Consider the following 10349-nt stretch of genomic DNA (forward strand, 5'->3'; position numbering starts at 1 on the left):
TCACAATGGTCCAGGAAACTCACTGCACCTCAAACCACAAGCACTGGCAAGAATGCTCATGCAGCCATTGTGAGATTTCCTCATTGTGCTGCACAAATTATTTAAAAATGGAATAATCCCTTCAAGTGGATTTGGGTACCTTAGAAAAAACACAGTGTCATTAAACAATGCTGTTTTAAACATCAGTACATGCAAAAAATGATAGAAGTGATTTAAATATCTGTCTCTTGTTTATGCCTTGGACTGTATGTACTTCACACCTCTTCATTTTTCAGGCTTACATCTTTGAATAGGAGGAGACCACCATGTATAGGCTAAATGGTAAAATGCATTTCCTTCCCCATTCCTTCTGTCCAAACTCTTGGCATCGTGGAAATGTTCAAACACTCCCTTAGTGAATTATGGCTGTAAGAGAAAGAGACTTTATGACTTGGCTCCTCCCTGTAGTTTGTGTCCTAATTTTTCAAGTCTTGATTTAAGTTTGACTGGTTTTTTATCCAGAAATGCCTCATTTAAGGTCAGCTACCTTCTAAATTTACCCTGTTGCCAAAATAACCCAAAGATGGCTTTCTTAGATAGACATCAGCAATTAAGAGATCAATTTTAAACTACTTGTTTTTCCTTGTTATTCTTTTCAGTAAATTTTCTTCTTGAATCAAAAAAGTAGCAAGAGATGAAGAACGGTTGGAAGTATTGCGCTAATCAAGCCTGCTCAAGGTAATGAGGAGACCCTGCTATTTGTAACACCATTAAAAGGAAACAGCAGAAAAGCTTTGCTTGACACACAGTATAGGCACAGACCAGTGAAAACAACAAATTTGTATATGCAAGTACTGTTCTGTAACAAGATACTGAGTAAGTCAAGGATGAAGCTAAAGTCATAATTGGTGTCAGTTTTCCAGATGAAGGAGAAGGATTCAGGATTAATGAAAAGATTGGTAAGTTAAACCAATCTACAAATTGGTTTAACTAACAATTACTCAAATTACTCAACTACAATTACTCAAACTACAAAGATAAAAAATTAGGACAGAGAGGAGAGGTTTTCAGGAACCACAGCTACTCAGAAAGATTCCTGTCCTTTCACAGACTCTTCCTTTGAGGCCCATTTGGACAAACATCAGTCAGTCTCCTTTAGTCTGTTTTGGTGGTGGTCTGTGGGCTTCCAGCTTATTTCTGCAAAACCTGAAATGTCTGTATTTGCATCCCAAGCTGCCCAAAATGTTCTTTAATTATTTCCCAGGAGCTTTCCTTTGTTCTTTGAGGGGGCAGCACTGCATTGCTACACCCAAGGTCATGTCAGCATTCCCTAGAGATGTCTAATCTCACAGGATACTGTAACACATGGGATTTAATTGCAGAGAGCTACAGTTTGTTTCACAAGGCTTCAGAACAGATGCCAGTTATTTAAGGTGCTTACACTGAAATAACTTGTTGCTTTTTCTTTCTTTCTTTTTTTTTTTTTTTGTTTTCCCTTGGTAATGTCTTTTTCTCTCTCACTTTAATCCTCCTGTGACTTTGAGAAAAGTATTTTCATATTTGTGAGGCCTCTGGAAATTTTCAGAGCATTCAGATTGTGTTCTGATAAAACTCTGACTTCATGAGTACAGATGTATGAAAAACCTTACTGAGATTTATTATCTCATTTTAAAATTGTCAGTAGTATCTACTGCATTTGTTCAGTCCAAAGGGATTTAAAAAAAATCTCATCAGAGCAGCTGTGGGTGAGAAAAGTTCATTCCTTATCAGTCATCCAAACTTGCTAAGTTGGTTTTATGAAAGCAGTGAAATGAATGCAGAAACTAAATCCAGCTTGATAACACTAAGCCAAAAGCATAACAGGAAAAAGAGCAGTGTTGCTACTTCAGTTTTCCTCATCTGTAACTGAAATGGAAGGGAATGGTCTGGATGGAAGGCGTGTCAGCAGGGCAGGCAGACCCACAGCACTGAAAATAAAAGGTCAGACACAAAACTCTTTCTTCCAAACTGGAATGCAGGCAATTGTCAACCAGTCCCCATCCACATGAGGGAGGAAAAAAAACCCATGAGGATTTATCCCCCGATTTATTCCAAATGTGATGCTAATCCTGGCACAAACGCTGCTCCCTGTCAGCCTGGTGCCAGCTCAGAGCCTCTGGCCGTGCTGGGGCTGCTCTGTGTCACTGTCCCGTGGAGCTGGAGCAGCTTTGCCCTGTCAGAGCACACTGATCCCCTGCATCTGGACTGCTGTTCAAGCAGCTCTACAGCTCCTTGCTGGCAGCCTCAGGGATATTTCAGTAGGATCAACTCCTTGACCTACAGGGCCATAAAAAGAGAAGAGTTACCAAGGGGCTGTGGAGGGTTAGGGCAGAGGTGGTGAGGTGCCTCCATGGGACCTCTGCAGGGTGCCTGACACCAGAGGTCTCATAAAGGCACCGTGTGCGGCACCTTCAGCGCTCTGTGCTCAGCCAAGGCTCCCAATCCCCAGCTGGAGGCACGTGGAAATCCACTGCTGCCACACCTGAGGCTGTCAGGGATTTGGGCTGTTACCCTCAGTCACATTTACCCTACTCATGGTAGCCCACTCTTAGGAAGGACAAGTTCTGCAGCAGTCTTGGTTCCAGGCTGTGCTGTAACAACCCACAGTGCCCAGGAAACATCTCACCAGTGGGAGGGCACAGACAAATTTCTCACAGCCACCTTTTGTGACAGGTGGATGTACTGGCCTCCCTTCTTGCCAAAGGGTTCTTAGGAACTTGGCTTCCAGCCTGCTGGGGTTTGTGCTGCCCAAACCATGCAGCACCAAGCTCCCAGGGTGTCGTTTCACCATCACCCCAGCCCCGCCCCAGGCTCTGCTCACAGCTCCCCTTTGGCACCTCCTCAGGGAGGAAGATCCGGCAGCACCGGCACTGCTCCCCACGAGGAAACAGCAGGAGGAGATGGGCAAACACCATTCTGTCTCTGCTTCACTTCCTAGACTTAGAAAATGCTTCTGCATTAAAGCATATTTCAGTATTTCTGGAGGTCAAATGGAAAATACTGAGTTTGCTCTGTTCAAATCAGTAATATGTAAAAAGAAATATATTTAGAAGAATTATTAAATACTCCAGAAGACAATTGGACATATAAGCTTCAATTTCTCTGTAGATTTTTAAGTAAAAACTGTTAAAGGAAATCCTGTTAGATCTTCCCTCCTGCTTTAGCAGTTAGAGGAATATTTATATAAAAATAATGATTTGTAAATCAGGCACTGGGTTTGAGGGCCTAAGAACAGGATGTAGTGCTGGGTTTGGGGGCCTCAGAACTGAGACCTAATCAGGCAGTTTTGGGCTTTCCCAGACCCAAATCACTGCTATGTTTCAGGGGCTCAGAACCAGACCCACTTGATCCATTTTTGGGCTCCCAAAGACAGACCAAAGGCTGTATTTAAGGGTCTCAAAATTCAGGTTCAGCGCTTAAAACCAGAGACTAAATCCTGCATTTTGGACACTGAAACCAGGGTTCTATGGCTGGATTTGGAGCTCAGGAAGAGTGACTAAGCCCTGTGCTTTTTCAGGGCTTAAGTCAGAGACCAAATGTATATCTGAGGGCCTCAAAAACAGAGACCAAGTCCTGTGCTTTGGGACCTTGAAACCACTCAACCGGGCTTGAGGGTCACTCAGCCAGGAGACCAAGTCCTGTATTTTGGGGGTGTGCACAGCCCAGTGCCGGGCTCACCCGGTCCAGGGGAGAGCTCGGGCCCGGCGACCCGGACGTGCCTCTGGGGCTGGCGGCGGAGCCCCAGTGCCGCGTTTTGGGGTTCGGCCCGGGACGGTTTTAGGGCTCAGAGCCGAGTCCGAACCCCGCATTTGGGGCCAGGGGCAGAGCCCAGCTCCGCGCGTCGGGCTCAGCACGGGACCGCGGGGGCTGCCCCGGGAGCGCCCCGAGCCCCGCGGCCGGAGCGGGACAGCGCCCGGGGCCCCGAGCCCCGTGCCGGCCGCAGCCAGTGCAGGGCACCGGGAGGATGCGGGCGCCAATGTCCGGCTCCCGGCCCGGCCCCGCCGACAGCGCCCTCCTCGGGCCGGAGCCCGCCCGGCGCAGAGCCAAGATCCCGGCGGGAATTGGGCACGGGCGGGGCTGGCGCAGGTGCGCGGGCTGGGCCGGGGCGGGGCCGGGCAGGTGCGCGGGGCGGGGCCGAGGTGATTTAAACCCCGGAAGTGCCGCCCGCCGCCATTTGCTCCTTCAGTGCGCGGTGGTGGCGGCCGCGGCCGGTCGGGGCTCCCCGGCGGGGCCCAGGTGAGATCTCCCCCTGTTAGCCCTCACCCCGCTCCCTCTCCGCTCCTGGACATCCCTGCCGTCCTGTCCTGGTTCCCCCTACACACCCTGACCCCCCCTCTACCCCTTCTTCCTCCCCCTCCTGCGCCCTACCCGACTCCCTCTCCCCTCCTGAATCTCTCCTTCGCTCCCTTCACTGCTCCCTTCCGTCCTCTCCCTGCACACCCCAACCCTCCACCCCACCCCTCTTTCCTCCTTACCCCGCTCCCTCTCCCCTCCTGACCCCCCCTTCCCTCCTCTTGCCCATCCTATGCACCCCGACCCGCACCTCCCCGTTCCCCCTCTGCCTTTTCCTACATGCACCTCCCTGCCCCGCTCCCCTACAAACCCTGACCCCGCTTCTGTTCCTCTTTCTCATTCTCCTTCCATCTTCTCTGCCCCCCCTGACCTCCGCTCTGGCTGCCCTCTGCCTCCCTCTTGTCCCTCTGTCCCTTTCCCCCTCCCCGTGTCCCCGCAGCCGCGGGGTTCGGGGCGCCGCACAATAAAGCCCCGAGGGCCGGAGCCGGCGCCCCTGTCCTGGTTCAAAAGGGTCGGGGCCCGCTCTGGGGGTCCCCCCCTGCAGATGCCAACACGGCCCCACACTGCCCGCCCTGGGCTGTCCCTGCATCACACCGCGGTCAGGGCGGGCCCTCCTCAGGAGGGGTCCCGGGCCGGGGAGGTCCCGCATGGGCCCCCTCATTAGGAGGGGTCCGGGGGAGGGTGGAGACCCTGACCTGAGCATGGGATGTCCACTCGTGTCCTGCTGTCCTGGCTGGAGGTTAAGGACACCCAAGGCCACAGGCAGAGTCTCTGCACACTGAGCTTCCTGTTCCATTCATCCCAAACTAACTCAAGGAAAGATTTAAAGGAAAATAAACTGAATTATAAAATAAATTAAAAAATACTCCCGATCCCAGCTTGTGGCATTTGTGTTCACTTGTACAAAGCCATGTGGGAAAGGTAAGTTTTAGGTGGTTTTGGCAGCTGGGGGATTCCCTGTGGAGCTGAGAAGGCAGCAAAGGATGGCAGAGCATTGTCTCCACCAAGGGTGAGTTTTGCACAGGAATGGTGCTTCCCGGGGCGGGGGGGGGGGGGTCAGGAAATCCAATTTTCCTTTAGAAAGGAAAACACCAATCCCTGTGGCTCTGTTCTCTCCCCATCCCACATCTCCCAGCATCACCCCACAGTGGCATCCTGGATCCCAAACCATCCTCCCAGCCCTTCCCTTCCCTTCCCTCTCTGGTCCTGCCCAGCGGTTTGGCTGCAGGCTGGGAGAGGGGAGGCCGCTGAAAACCTCTGGAACTGAGGCCCCATCCCCGTGCCCCTCATCCCAGGGCCAGCAGGGCCACGGCTGCCCTCATGCTGGAGCTGGCTCTTCTCCTCCTGCCAGGAAGCGGCACCAGGAGTCCCATGCCGGGGTTTTTATGGAGGCAGGGTCAGCAGCTGGGAGAATGATGAACCCCAGAGGGCTTCAAGCGTCCTTGGCCTGCCCCCTGGGGCCTGGCTGCCAGGGCCTCAGAGGTCCAGACTCTGAATCCTTAACTTGGACAAACAGGGATGGGTGGCCCTGAAACCTTGGGGTCTGTGAGGGATGCTGGGAGGAACACTGGCGACAAGAGGAGGAAAAGCACTCTGTGCACCCCGTGAGTGGAAAGCCCTGTGTGCTTAGGATACTATCTCATCCTGAGGAAGGAGACACACTTTTTTTGGGATGTCAGCACCCCAAACCCGCTGGTGCTGCTGGGAAATGCTGGTTGTTATCCTTGGAAGCTCAGCTCCAGACTGCACCTCAGGTTTCATTCCTGCCACTGCTGGGTTGGGGTCTCTGCTGTGCAGCCCCATCCCAGACTTTTGCTGGGAGTGTTGTAGAGCTCTGCAGGGTCTCCCTACAGTGCAGCTTTCCCTTTGTCCCTAGAAAAACGACAATTCAGCATCTTATCATACCCTAGGGTCCTAAGAGACTCTATGGGAAGAGGAGAAGATCCACCTGAAGTGATCCTCACTAGTCCTGCCTGGGCAATTGGTGAGAGGGAATGATGGAGATCCAGCTGCTGCAGTGAGACCCCTGGCCCCCAAATCCACGCAGCCTCCCCATGCACCCTGCACTCCCCCTGAGGCCAGATGTTCCCTCTCAGCCCACACCCCTGGGACAAAGACAGAGCTGGTTTTTATGGAAGATCCCGGGTTTTTCTCCCAGGGATCTGCACTGACAGTGAGCTGCAGCTCGGGACTAAATCCTTCCAATGCAGGAGATAACCACGACCTGTTCTTGATGGATTATGTGTGACAGATGAAAATAAATAATTACGGACTCTTGAAACGGCCTCCTCTCCTGGATTAACTCTTCCTTATCAAACTTTCATGTCATGGGGAGCTGGGGGGCGGCGCCCACAACCCAGGCTGCTCCCCGAGCACACGGTGCCGGTCGGAGCCCCCGCGCCAGGCCGGTCCTGGCCGCGGTTCCGCGTCTGCAGCGGGGAACGGCCGCCGCTGTCCCGCCCGGTTCCCCCCCCGCTCCTCCGGGACGGGAGCGGCGGTGTCACACTCGGCCCCAAGTCCCGCCCGGAGCGGCTCCTCCCGCCCCATGCCGATCCCGGTCCCGATGCCGACGGGGGAGAGGCGGCACCGCCCGGGACGCCAGGCAGCGCTCGGCCCCCGCAGCCCGGGCCACGGTCACGGCCCCGCCGCAGCGCCCCGGGCTCCGAGCGGTCCCCGGCGGGAGCAGCCGTCGGGCAGGGCTCGCACAGCGCCGAGCGAGGCTCCCGGGACCGGCGGGAACAGGGGGGCGGGGCCGGCACAGGTGCGAGGGGCGGGGCCACGGAGCGCGGGCACGGGGCGCTGAGACGGTGCCACCGCGGCCGGGCGTGGGGGGCAGAGCGCCGCTGGGGTGTGCCGGGCGGTGCCGCCTCTCCCCCGTCGGGCGGATGGAAGCGGCATCGGGCCCGGGACCGGTTTGGGGCCCGGGATGGCCGCGGGCACGGGGCGCTGCCGGGTGCGGGATCGCGGCCGTTCCCCGGTTGGGGCGCGGAGACGGCACAGGTGTGAGGGGCAGGGCCGCGAGCGATGGCCACGCCCCCATCCCGGGAAGGAGGGGCGGACGGCAGAGGGGGCGGGACCTGACAGAACAGAGGGCGGTGCCAGGGGCGGGGCCGGGCGGTACAAGGGGCAGTACCGGGGGCGGTGCCGGGCGGCACAAGGGGTGCGGCCGGAGCTCAGGTGTGCACGGCGGGCGGGGCCTGCTCAGGTGTGCACGGTGGGCGTGGCTCAGGTGTGCGGGGCCCCAGAGCGGCTGCGCGGGGCGGGGCCGAGGTGTTTTAGACCCCGGAAATCGCCTCGACCGCCATTTGCTCAGTCAGAGCACGGTGCGGATGGGAGCTCCCTGTGCGGGCTCCGCAGGTAAGGCGCGGAGGCTTCGGCCTCCCCTCCTGTCCCTCTCTTTACCCCTCCTTCCTTCCCCGCGTATTCCCTTTCTTTCTCCGACTTCCCTCTCGCCCTAAAACGCTCCTTTCCTCTCCTCCCAAACCCGACCCCGCCCCCCCCCCCCCCGACTCCTGCACGTCCTGTCCCTTCCCCGTTACTCCCTTCTATTCCTCCTCTTTCCACCGTCCCTTTTCTCCCCCCTCGGCCTTTCCCTTCCTCTCCCGCTTCCCTCCTCACTCCGACCCCTCTCCCTCCTCACCACCCCCATCTCTCCTGTCTCCCCGTCCTCCCCTCTCCTCCTTTTCTCGCAGCCGCGGGGCTCGGGGTGCCGGGCAATAATAAAGCCCTGAGGGCCGGAGCCCGGCGCCCCCGCCCTCGCTGGGGTCCCCACACGGGGCCGGAGCCGCTCTGCGGGTCCCCCCATTGCAGTCCAACACACCGCCCGACACCGCCGGGGCTCCGGCTTTCCCAACATCACACTGGGGGGGGTCCTGGGGTGGGGGGCCCGAGTTACGGGGGCCCCCTCGTTAGGAGGGGGTCCCAGGGGGGAGGGGGGTTAGGAGGGGCCCCCTCCGGAGGAGGGGGTCCCTGGGGGGGGGTCGGGGAGGGCCCCCTCCGGAGGGGGGGGTCCAGGGGAGGGGGCGGGGCCTGGGGGGGTAATTCCCCCTCCAGGCTCCGCCCCCTTCCCCGGACCCCCTCCTCCGGACGAGGCCCCGCCCCGGCCCCCTCCCGGGGACCCCTCCTCCGGACCGGGGCCCGGGGGGGAGGCGGGGGAGGGCGGGTGGGGTGGGGGGGAAGCCAAGGGGGGCACGTCACTCTGCAGCGTGGACACACGTTAAAGCAAAAAAAAAATTTGCCAAACACACGACCGTCCCCTGCCGCCCTGTCCCCCCCCCCCCCCCCCGGTCCGGAGGAGGGGGTCCCTGGAGGGGGCCGGGGCGGGACCCCGTCCGGAGGAGGGGGTCCGGGGAAGGGGGCGGAGCCTGGAGGGGGAATTACCCCCCCCAGGCCCCGGCCCCTCCCCTGGACCCCCTCCTCCGGAGGGGGCCCTCCCCGACCCCCCCAGGGACCCCCCTCCTCCGGAGGGGGCCCCTCCTAACCCCCCCCCACCCCCCCCCCCCCCCCGGGACCCCCTCCTAATGAGGGGGCCCCTCCTAACCCCCCTCCCCCCTGGGACCCCCTCCTAATGAGGGGGCCCCCGTAACTCGGGCCCCCCACCCCAGGACCCCCCCAGTGTGATGTTGGGAAAGCCGGAGCCCCGGCGGTGTCGGGCGGTGTGTTGGACTGCAATGGGGGGACCCGCAGAGCGGCTCCGGCCCCGTGTGGGGACCCCAGCGAGGGCGGGGGCGCCGGGCTCCGGCCCTCAGGGCTTTATTATTGCCCGGCACCCCGAGCCCCGCGGCTGCGACAAAAGGAGGAAATCGGGGAATGGAGAACGAGAACAGGGGAGTAGAGCGGTAGGTGAGAGGAAGGTGAGGAGACCAGGGTGTGCAGGGCAGCAGGTAACGGGGCTGGGGGAAAGCAGGGTGGAGGAAGGAGCAGGAATTAGGGCGGGTGGGGGGGGGGCGAAGTGGAACAGGATTGAGGAGACAAAGGGGTGCCCGGTTAGGGAGAGAAGAAAGAGAATGAAAAGGTAGAGTAGGGTAGGGGAATAGAGAGGCGGCCGCAGGGGGGGAGGGAGGGGAGGGCTAGGGGGGAGAGGGAGGGGGGGGGGTTTGGGGGGGGGGAGGGTGTGGGGGGTGGGGGAGGGGAGGAAGGGAGGGTGTAAGGAAGAGGTATAGAGAAAAAGAAATACAACAGAAAAGAAACGCAGAGAAAAAGAGATATAGGGCCCCGGCCAGCAGCAACCTCCCTCACCCAGCGCCGAGGAGCAAATGGCGCAGCCGTGCCCTCCCCGCGCCTTAAATCCCCCAAGGCCCCGCCCCGCGCAGCCGCACTGTGGTCCCTCACACCTGTGCAGGCCCCGCCCCTCGCACCTGTGCCGGCCCCGCCCCCGAGGCCCCGCCCCCCGCCCGCCCATAAATCCCGGCGGATCCGCGCCTGTCCCGTTTTCTGCGGGGGTTGCTCATCTCGGGAGGCGGCGGGAGCGTCGGTCGGAGCGCTGTGCGGAGATCCGGATCGGGGACTGCTGCTGGTGCTGCGCGGGATCCAAGGCACTCAGGTAGGACCGGGACCGGTATTTGGCCCAATGATTCAAGTCTTGGTCCTGCTGGTATTTTCTGTAGGAACTGGGCCGAGCCATTTTTTTCTCGGCGGACAAGGTATGGGCGCCAGGGCCGGAGGATCGAGAGGGGATTGTGGTTGGGATTGGGGCCACCATCACTGCGGGCAGGAAAAGCCGCTCCGGGACAGGCGCTGCCGCTCCGGCTGCGGCCAGCACGGGGCTGGGTCCCACCGAGGCCCCAGGCACGCTCTGGCTGCGGCGGCAGGGAGCCGGTGCTGTGCCGCTGCCATGCTCGCCAGGAGGATGACGCTTCCCCGGAGCAGCCTCTGGATCGCACCTGGCAGCGAGAAGGACACGGAGACTGCCCGTACCGGCCCCGGGACCCCATCGGCATCGCCACTTGCTCAGCGCCACCACCCCCCTGGCCCGGTAATCCTGGGGGGACACCGAGTCCCCCCGGTCTAGTAACGCCACGAGCGCCGCGCTCCCCTAG

The sequence above is a fragment of the Agelaius tricolor genome, unplaced genomic scaffold (assembly GCF_023055355.1).
Source record: "Agelaius tricolor isolate 1412-34295 unplaced genomic scaffold, bAgeTri1.0.p SCAF_34, whole genome shotgun sequence".
NCBI lineage: Eukaryota > Metazoa > Chordata > Aves > Passeriformes > Icteridae > Agelaius > Agelaius tricolor.